Source organism: Wasmannia auropunctata, unplaced genomic scaffold (genome assembly GCF_000956235.1).
Source record: "Wasmannia auropunctata unplaced genomic scaffold, wasmannia.A_1.0 LD336101.1, whole genome shotgun sequence".
Classification (NCBI taxonomy): Eukaryota; Metazoa; Arthropoda; class Insecta; order Hymenoptera; family Formicidae; genus Wasmannia; species Wasmannia auropunctata.
This window is the reverse complement of record NW_012026789.1, coordinates 2679704-2690071: the sequence shown is the minus strand read 5'-3', so window position 1 is coordinate 2690071 and position 10368 is coordinate 2679704. Positions and strand designations below refer to the sequence as shown.

The 10368-nt window shown below is 42.3% G+C and overlaps 1 protein-coding gene across 1 annotated transcript in view; it reads right to left on the bottom strand.

The window, feature by feature from the left end:
* Positions 1 to 10368, bottom strand: part of LOC105459174 (1-phosphatidylinositol 4,5-bisphosphate phosphodiesterase epsilon-1-like) — a 126318-nt gene that overhangs the window by 57149 nt on the left and 58801 nt on the right. The window contains exon 3 of the mRNA XM_011704975.1: positions 1645 to 1724. The gene's annotated coding sequence lies outside the window, so the exon portion shown is untranslated. The remainder of the gene's footprint in view (positions 1 to 1644; positions 1725 to 10368) is intronic.

Genomic DNA, 10368 nt, shown 5'->3' with positions numbered 1-10368 from the left:
CTCCACAAAGGATCCATTGTATTTCTATCAGCCTTCATCGCGTCGCCTCGTCCTTCCATCGCGGCGCGTTTATACAAACGGCTAATTGAAGTCGTTGAATTTCGTTTCTATCGCGGGAGAGATTTGTAAAAATCAGTGACCGCAGCGCGTCGGGCACGAGGAGGGGGAAGAGGGAGAAACGAAATGGTCGCTTTAAACTTCTCGCTTTTAGAGACTGTTAGAGACGCGGGCGTCGCGTCGTCGGCTCGTTGCGCGGTCGTGGAAATGCGAAAGAATAAAAAGTCCCATGTCGGATGGAATGACGTTCTCGCCATTCTTGCCTTCGATAAGGCGCGAAAACTGACTGCAAAAACTTCCTCCTGAGTTTCAGAGGGGAAATGCGGAAACACAAGAAATATATATATATATATATATATAGAGCGGTTCGCGCGGCGCGACGGCAAACTTAGATGCGGATGAAAGATTTTATCGCCTTTGGAAATCGCCAAAGTAGTTTTTGTCACGCGGCTGAAAAGCACGTGACGAAATGATGGTAAAAATGTGACGAGAGGCGTACGGCGTTTGCGTGAGAAATATCGAGCAAACATGCAGATTAGATTAGGCAGAGAGAAGCGGAGGAAGCACATCGACAACCACGATACGTGATTTACCGCCCGTAGCCGTCGAGTACCAAAATCACATTTTCGTTTGCTTTACCAAGCGAGTTGATAGCGTACATCGCTGCCAGATATCGTTGTGAAAAGACGACAGTCGAATTCAACAAGACAAATTTACGTTAAAAACACTGGTCGTTGCGGAATACCAGGAAATGACAATTATACGAACAGACGTATATTAATTGCATGAGTCTCCCAGAAGTCAAAGGATTATCTTCGTACAACAGAAAAGAGAGAAAACGATGGAATTATTACCAGGAAAATATTAATATGTCCTGATATATTAAAACATTTCTTTTAATTTAAAAAATTTTAATATACCAAAATTGAAGTTGCTCTGCACTTAGATTTCAAAGAGTAGCATATATAATTCTATAGAGTTTCTCAGAATCCATAACTTAATTTTAATTCTTTAATTGTTTTACATTTGTATAATACCTAATCTTATTACACTTGATTTTTTTAATATCAATTAAATATTTTGTAATAAAGTCTATAAGCCTGAAAGTCTGAAAAATCCATCTGTTTTTATCTTAGATGTGCAATAAAATCTTATTTTATTGTATGTTATTTTAGAAACCTAATTTGTGCATATCTCTTCATTTTTCTATCATATTGAATTTAAAAACGACTGTTATCTCGACAGATTCAATTAAGATCAATGAATTCGTAAATTGAAAGTTTGACTTTCAATTGCAAATACGGCGATAAATTTATTTTTACTTATAGCAGAGAGACATACTACTTAATATATTCATAATATCGCTGCATTGATAGAAAAGTGGCACAGGTAAAAATGCTAATTTAGCACATAAAGTAAATTCTTAATGAGATTCTGCTGTCGCTTTAAATTTTTTGGAATCGTTTCTCGAGTTAGTTTATCTCTTTGGAAATTATTGATTTTATTCGTTAATTACGCAACTCCCGGTATCTAAAAGTTCAAAATAAGGAAAGCGGTCACTAAAACGCACAATGAAGCATTACTCACGTTCTAAACCTTATGACTAAGTCCATCGAGGATGGTCACGTTGTTCAATACTGGTAAACTTCATCCAGACAGGCATTATGCTGTAACAGACAAAAAAAAGATAAAATTGGTTAATCTTCTTGTTAAAGACAATTCAGCTTAATCGGTGATAAAAATAAAGCTATACGTGACGAGTGGGTAATAAATTCTTGAACGGACAGCCTTAATCATTGAGATATCCAGGTTTGTGCTTGGCTGACATCACGCTATAATGGGTAGCCCTCAAATTTGTTGGAAAAACGACCGGAGTGCGTAAGAGAGAGTATATCTAAGTGAAAAATAAGTGGGGTATAGGGAGTATTCTATCCTCTTCGGGACTTTCGGGTAGGGAGCTCTTGACAGGTTCGGCGGGTCTCAATCGGCGACCGTATTTTACAAGCTCCGACGGCTCGGCATTCTTATCGGGTGACGTTTTCTCTTCTCTCTTTTTTTTTTTCTTCGCAGTCCGCTCGAAGGCGGGAACGCGAAGAGATACGGATGGTAAATGCGACGAAGGCGATTTACATTCACGCGACCGTCGTTTTGTGCAAGTGCACGTGTGAAAAAATGACGGCGTGCCATTCGACAATTCGACAAGGGACATGGTACATATTGATCCGCGCGGTCTTCAAATCTCACGACGGATTAAGCTCACGTCTGAATTCCGAATTCGCTGCGAAACGCGTCATACGTTTGACGCGATTTACCGGCAGGTAAATCGGGCGCTACGGAGCCCTTAAAATATTTTAATGTTTTCTTACAGCTGCGAGAGACACGAGATTTCCGAGGGGTTTATCCTCCTCTCCTCGATGCAGATGTAATTTCTGCGCGTTGCGGAGAAAACGCGTGAAACGTGTACCGACACGGTAAACCTACCTCGAAGCTTCCCCTTGCTCAACGTCTATTTGGCATGTCTCTCCGTACTGCATTTTCGCGCGATGTACACGAGTAAAAAGAATGGGCGGTTGCCGGAACGAGAAAATCGGCCAGGGGTGAAATTATTCTCAACACCTGTTCCCCCGCGGGACGTAATACAGCGTATATTCTTATATCCGAGTTGCTTAGATAAATCAGGCGCTTGGGAAACGCCTGAAATAAGCACCCATCCTCCCGCCAACGTAAATTTACTGTTCCCGTATACGGAGTGTGTCTTAAGCTCGACAGTCCAGTTTCCTCGATCGTCCGTTGTGCACGGCCGTATTAAGGCTTATATCGAGAGAAGCTTTGAAAGTGGTTTTCGGTAGAGGAGGCTGAGTTTACAAATAAACTTTTATCACCAGATCGCTTACGTGGCGTGAAAGTTCAATTACCTCGATGTTCTTCCCAGGACTATAAGATTCAGTATAGGGGTTAACGAAAAAAAAAAAAAACGAACGTATATACACTGACTAGGAACAGGAGATAAGAGAGAAATGGAATAGAGGGTTCCCTCCTCCGATGGAAGGGCAGTTGGGTCGCGAGCAAAAGTTACAGCTGGATAAGAAGCAGTTCGAGAGTCGAGTTCGTGCTCGATTTGGCTCCGAAACTTGTACGCCGCGCGCTGCCTTATATCGCTATAAATATTACGCAGAAACTAGGACGTTTTGGAAAGAAGAAAAAAAAAGAGGGAAAAGAAAGGAAACAGAGAAGAAAGGGAAGCCTTAAACTCTGCTGTGTGCCGCGTTCCCGTTTACCGCCCCTTTCCCCGCGAGAATGGACAATTTCGTGTTGTAAGTCACGGAATTTATTGCGTCATACTCGCGTGAGTTTTTTTTTTCTTATTTCTTATTCGCAGATTATTTCTCCTCCTCTCGGGTATCGACGGTCCCCCTTATCGAGCACGTTTGCCTGTCGCGCAAATCTGAATCTGTTCTACTGCTGAAAAGCCAGCCCCTCTTCCCTAATCGACCGGGCGACCCAAATTTTTGCGCCGAATGTATTCGCGCGCGTTGTATTTATAGCGAATCAATCGCACACCGCCAGGAATGCGCCGTTCATTCATTAAGCAGACCGATAATGTCAAATGCAAACATCGATATTTTTAAACGTACCGATAATATTCAATTACACCCTCGTGCAACGTTCATTAAGCTCCAATTGTGCGCGTTGACTCCTTCGCGCTACACTTTCGCCGTTACACTTTCAACGTTTCGGCGAAATAAAAAAAAAAAACGATTGCTCTCGACTACGGAACGATCGAAGAGAAAATGTGTTGCCCGAAATGAAGGGGCGACGCGAGATCGTTTTCAATTTTCCGCATCTGCGAGTTGATTGATTTTCGAATAAAAGAGAATTCCCATTCAAGGATACCAACGGGTACGATTCAACGGCTACGTGACACGCAGCCACTTTCTCTCGTAAATATGCCTCAGGCTGATCGAAAATTGCGTGACCTGAAATACGCCACGCTAAACGCTATTATCTGCGATCTATTGCGATAAGTAAGAGAGGACGATAATAACGTATAAACACGATAAATATATTATTACACGGCCTAACATTGCTATTATATGGTATATAAAGGAATTTTTATTATATACATATTATAAGATCTATTATATAATCAGAATATATGAGAGATTGATGTTATTATATAAGAAGGGAAGACTATAATAACGTAACGTGAAAAATTGTTATGTGACTTAACGTTATTATGCAAGAATGGCGCTCACGTTCTCGCATAGCACGGGATGTGAGGGTTATCGAGTACCAAATTGATTAACAGCTTGCCATACTACGGCAACGATACTTCCGGAAAGAAAATGGCAGTCGATTAACGACGCGGTCACGTTCGTGCATGCAAAACGATACTGCTCTCAGAATACGAAAGTCTCCTCGTGTTCCTTTCTCTTTTTTATCATTTCCGCTTCAATTTTGTCCTCCTTCCCTCGCTCCTCTCGCATAGACTTGAACATATTTTCTAAGCATATTTTAATGCGAACGAGCGACGGACCGTACAAGCATTACGTGCTTCCGATGCTTAAGGTGCACGTAAACTGGTTGAAGAAAATAATCCGACGATGACAAATCGAAGGGGCGTAAGTTTTCGAAACGCGAGGGTGGAGAGGTCACGGAAATGTTTCGATGAATACCGAAGGTCGCACGAAGCAAACGTAAAAACTCGAATCGACTGGCGCGGCGAGGCGGGGGAGGGACCGGGGATCGTCGCGGAAGTTTTGTGGAAATACGTGGCGGATGCTTACAGTTTTATTTCTGCAGCCACGTACGTACGTACGTACGTGCGATCGGAACAGCAGGAAGGGAGGATATACGTTACAAAATCGTATATCCGTGGCGGAAAGTAAAATATGTATGTTGCGTAATTTGATTGAAAGCTCGCAATACGTCAGTGCCGTGAGTAATCGCGCACAATAATTCGGGATAAATTAGGGCCGCCGCCGCCCGCGCCCCGCCGCGCAGCGCTTCATTAAAGCGCCTCTTATATCAAACGGACACGCACGCGGCGGGCAACCGAAAATCATAACCGCAGATAACGAGGTACTACAATCCACTCTTTTTTGTTTTTCCCTTTCCCGCGATTTATCTCCGCGTCACGCGATCGCACCGTTTCCCTTTGTGATATCCCTATAAGAACGCTTTTAACTCAGGAAATTTACTGACGTTCGCAGAATATTCCAAAGCAAATGGAATCTTAACAGAATCTCGACGATAAGTACTTCGAATCTGAAGATTAATATCTTTATCTAAAGAGTAACAGAGACATTGAAAATTTATTACAATTTTTCAAATATATTTCAAGAAAGCAAATCTACCTCCCTTCTTCTCCAGATCGGAAGCCCGCCCACACACAGTTATGTGTGTTGGATTAAAATTTTTATTGTAGTTTCCATGAAATTAACTAAGGAATAACAATTTTGTTGCCTGTTCTAATGTACGTCACGGTTTGCGCGTTTGCCGAAGCGATATTCAAACAGGAAACGATATTACGGTATATAGGTACTCCCGCGCCCATCGATACGACAACATACGTGATGTGTACTTCCCGGAGTAGGGGGGAGGGGAGAGAGAACTGAGCTGGAATGTTACGAAAGCCTGCATTCACGCTCAATACGCTTAAATTTGTCGTCGCTCCGGCCGATAATGTAATCCGACTTTAATTAATAAGCCGCTCCCTTACTGGGCTCATCTGCTCGTTATCTCTCCGCACCGCGATCTTACACGCCGCGGAATCGGGAAGGGTTCGATCGAATTTCCGCAGTTAAATTACTCGTAAAGTCGAACAAACGCCCGTTCGGCTGCCGTTCGTTGATTTCAAGGAAGCTGGACCACGCAGCCGGAAAATCGATAGCGCGAATCCGTGCTCAAAGCCATCGTGTATCAAACGACAAGAAGGGTTCCCGGGGAGAACAAGGGGAAGGGTATTACAATATTCTACCGTTATTGATAACGTTCCCGTGCTTACCGCTTGCGTTCGTAAATAATGCGGAGATAAATGTCCGAGGTATAAATATGTATGTACGTAAATATTCATCCTTTTTGTACTTTCTTTAGCGTAGTTTAGCTCTCTTTGATATAATCCAAGGCAAATATATATATGTGTGTGTGTGTTCTTTGTTGTTGACGCACACTTAGAAACTTGCGTTGCTGTCCAAATTTAGAAATGCCGCTGTGGACGTTTGACCGTACTGACATTACCCTTACGGTATTGATGCAATTATATCGCACGAGAAAGGGTGGTGCTTGCGTATAATGGAGCCTGCGAGGCGCTGTTGACGATAGCGTCTCTCTCTCGAAAAAGACGGCGGTTAATGTCACAGGAGTCGATAATAGGGACGCGCGTGGTCGGCGCCTTTGTACATATTTATGTAGCATCGAAAGTGCATTTGTTGGAATTCCCGGAAGGAAAATCATCCGGAAGGAATTGCAAATAATATCAATTTAGCTATATAACTTTGCACGAATTACGCTGTGCTGACCACCCACCATGCAGTTTTTTTTTTTTTCATACACACATCACTACCGGCAAGCTCAAGTTTAATTAATTTATTGGTTCGTTTATCATTGTTTACACTGGCGCGTTTTATTAATAGGAGTGAAATCACGCGTAAATTGTCGGCCAATGATGAGATAGATGTGGCAAATACTTTCGGTGCGTTGTGTAAATATTTTTCAGTTACTGATGTGAAATATTGCCGGCACGTGTTTTTGAAAGCTGCACAAAATCAGATATCCACTCATCCGTGATATTAAGTAGTTAATATTTCACAATTATTATTAATCGATTCGTTGCTTTCTGCGAATTTTTTTTTCGCTCGTTGGCATAGAAAAGCGGAGTACTGTGGTGAGAGCTTGTCGAACATTACTACGCATGAGATGCATCAACGTGCATCTCATGCGTAGTAAGACTTGACCTTTCTATCGTTAATTATTCTGCTTTGTTGAGTTTGGTCAATTAATAAGGACGGACGGAAGTACCTGTCAGTTTGGGTAAAAGTTTAAGCCAGGAAATTTGGCGTACCTATCAATTATTTATAATCGAACGCATCAACTTGAAGATTGCAGCATAATTTTAATCTACTAATTTTTTATTCTTAATTACTTTTTACAAGTTTTTGTAATTAGTAATAATTCGAATATCTGGTATGTAGCATTCAAGGTGAAACCAAAGAGACATAAATTAAGTTAACTGAAATAATATTGCAGTGAAAATTGCAATAACAATTAACTTAATGTAGTTATTACTGACTATATAAAAATTCAGGATTGCAGATTGTTATTACCGACAATATGAAAAATTTAGGATTGTTTTTGTTTAATTAAACCGAGCTTCTATGTGAAAAGCATCGATCGATAGCATCTCTTTGTTTATTTGTTAAGTGTTCTATTGCTCGATTAAAACAATTTAATTCATTGATTAATTAATATACTCTGTTTTTATATGAGAGGGAATGCGATTTGGAATTTGTTTCTGTTATCGGGGGAAGAAGAAGTGCTTCTGCGCTTTAATTTCTTTTCTTTCTTATCGTTGAAGCTCGGCGTAGAATTTTTCACGTGTACAGAATTCTTCCGCAAAGCAAAAGGCGCTAATGCGTTTCGCTTCGTCTCCCTTCGCGCGAAGCGCCGAGATAAACGCGCGAAAAACAAAAACAACAAAAAAAAGAACGGCCTCCTCTCCATTCCGCATTTTGCGCTTCCATTTCTCGGGCTACCATGCGCCGTTCCCGTCGCCCCGCGGGGGCGATGCGCCCTTCGCAATCGGTTTGAGAAAGATTGCGGATAAGTCGTATCGACAGTTCGCAATCTCCCTCTTCGCTTCCTTCTCGCCTCGGTGACCTCCTGTACGTAGCAAAGTAAAATGTTCCCTTTAGCCGAGGGGCTTTAAAAACACCGGAACGGAACCGTTTGATTCCACTTCGCGAGCACGGTACATCCCGCATCGCGGCGTTTTGCAAATTAACGAGCTGCACGCTATAGGGGAGATCGAATTCCGTCTATTTTTGTCTCTCTTCCTCTCCTCCTCCTCTTCCTCCTCTCTCTCTCTCTCCGCATACTTTTGTTGATTATTTATATTAGTGCGATAAAATCCCACGAGCAGTCTCAAGGGAGGAACCGACAGTCGAGAGAGAGTCAACGATTATTCGAAATTTCATTTGACAGAATATTCCATATTTTGCGCTGCAATCAGAAAATATAGCTTCGCGATTATTTGCAGGAAAAAAATTACCGCGCAGCTATCCGATTTTCTCGATATTATCGTTAAAGTTATTGTATTATTGAAGTGTTATTTCATTTTGTAATGAAAAATTATTGGCAATTATTGACAAAGTGTACAGTACTCGTCGATCATGCCGTTGTCTTAAACGTCGTTTCCCTGCTACAGACCGTTTCGCGCCCGTTTCCGCGTCTTTCCCTTCGCTTCGTGTAACACTCGATGTAACACCCGGCTGTCTCGTTTTTTTATTAAAAGTGACATGCATGTATTTTTAACTAGGTATTTACCGGGAGCTGCACCGGGCGCCGCGCCGCGCCGTCGTTCGCGAGAGTTAAATTCTTCAACCCCTTAGCGCCTGGTTCATTTTCCGTGTATCACGGACAGGCCCGGGATTCTTTGATAATGGAGAGGGTGACCCAGAAAGTGTCCGTGTGCATGTATCCCCAGTGCTTTGTGCCCTCCCCCCCCTCTCTCTCTCTATCTCTCCTTGCTTCTTCCCTCGTACACGTGTGAATGCGCGTATCTCGCGTACTACAGCGAATGCCATACCTACCGTACCGCGTCGAGCCCGCGCGCCATGTATTTACTGCACGTAATACCGTACTTAAGAAACCCCTTGTCCCCCTTCGCGGCATTATTTACGGCCTGCACGTGCGAACACGCGGTTGTTGTATTTAGATAAAGTGCTACTCCTTCATCGCGATTTCGTCTGGTGGCCGACGTGAAAAAAAAAAATTTATCTTCCGCGGCCGAATCGTTATCAGCGTTGCCGCGCGCATCGTAAAATTTGCAGCGAAAAAAAAAATCTGAATACACGACGGCTTCTTTCTGCTATTTTTTAATAATGCAGAGATAAAGTCAATATTGCCAATATGTATCTTGTTAATTTGTGAATATTGCAGAGATTAAAAAAAAAGAAATAATTAAAATTTTGTAATAAAAAAAATACTAATGTACGCGAAAGGGTACATTTTCCAGCGACGTGTAAAATATCGAAAACTCAACTTCAACAGACGCTCGCTCTTGTCACGCGTTTTGCTCTGTGTTTCGCGAATTCCGATTGAATGAACCGATCAATAAGTTGTGGCTGGCGTGTGCTGGCGGAGCGACTCGTAAAGTTTTATTCCCCGCGGCGTATTCAATATGCGCGCATCTCTCCCGCTAAGACCCGCCACCGAGTTACCTCTGCATGAGATACCCCGGCAAATTACGATACGATAATTGGAAGTGTTGCCGCGTTTATATACTCACCAAATTTACCCCAGAATGAGATTGTTAGTCGCGAAGGCGGCGCAAGTTTCGCATAACATTCCCCTCCGCGATTTACCTACGTCTCGCGCAGGATTACCAAGATGTTAACATCCGGATCGTCTTGGGATCGCGATGTTGTCACGAATAGTTAAAGTTGTCCGCGTTGTTAGAATATCCGCCCTTTCAGAAGAACAATTACGATGGCTGCACGGTGGCCAAGTCGCAGAAACCAAGACCAAGAACGTCGTCGTTCGCATATTTAGAATTTTCGTGTCCCCGAAATGGCATATCTCGAAACCCGTAGATTTTGGGTATCAATGAAATTTGAATATCGCCGTAAAGCACTCGATTTTGTGGATTCACGCAGAGATACGCGACGGGGACGTTTCCTGAATTTCTGAACGCTCGGGCTGTATCCGGAAGGTACTCGCAATACTTCAGGCCGAATGTGTCAGCTTCCTCTCCGTTTTAAAATGATTTTCGTTTCCCTCTGTACCGTAAAAGCTATTGAACACAGTCGAAACCTTCTTTCGAAATACTATATCGCCGGTACAGCAGGCAATGATATTTCTCCCCGTTTATCTTTTCTCGTGCATAAGAAATGTACGCTGAGGATTTTTAGAATAGCCCGATCGTGTCTTAAGGGGTAACACCACTGTAACGGCCCAAAAAATTGCACTTTTTCGACATTTTTTTTTTAATGGAAGGAAATGAAATAAAGTATTAATACTCCGTGAAGTTAATAAGCATATATTGAAGTACTTGTAAAAATTTTTCATAAAATAATATTACAAAATGGCGGA